The sequence below is a fragment of the Penaeus monodon genome, chromosome 23 (genome assembly GCF_015228065.2).
Source record: "Penaeus monodon isolate SGIC_2016 chromosome 23, NSTDA_Pmon_1, whole genome shotgun sequence".
Taxonomy (NCBI): domain Eukaryota; kingdom Metazoa; phylum Arthropoda; class Malacostraca; order Decapoda; family Penaeidae; genus Penaeus; species Penaeus monodon.
In genome coordinates, this window is record NC_051408.1 from 37,118,962 (window position 1) to 37,119,376 (window position 415).

At 31.8% G+C, this 415-nt stretch overlaps 1 protein-coding gene across 5 annotated transcripts in view; it reads right to left on the reverse strand.

The window, feature by feature from the left end:
* LOC119587973 overlaps nucleotides 1–415 on the reverse strand; it is a 14,874-nt gene that overhangs the window by 5,437 nt on the left and 9,022 nt on the right. The gene's annotated exons all lie outside the window — the stretch shown is intronic.

Here is a 415-nt window from a genome sequence, read left to right on the forward strand (position 1 = left end):
AATACTACACGAAATAAGTTTATTTCCTTATGTCCATAGATGTTTTTACTACCCTTGTATCGACACGTGCTTTGCTATTCACCCTTTCGTATGTACCAGCCCCGTCTGCTATTCTCTGCTTAAATCCTCATCTCGATTCGTCCTCAGTCCCTACTATTTAACCTTAGATAAGTATATCTTCGTGCAGTTCCTCGTCTTCTCAGTAATTTCATGTCAAACATCGCAGCAAGAGTCTCCTTTATATAACCTCGCAGTTTTAAAATTTTATGACTAGTGTTATTATTAATTAAGGAATCAGTTGATAAACTATTTTCATAATTTGTATCACGTGGATCATCATCAGACTAATAATTAGTATATATATGCATATATATATTATCTTATTATTATCAGATAACAATAATTTATGTATTAT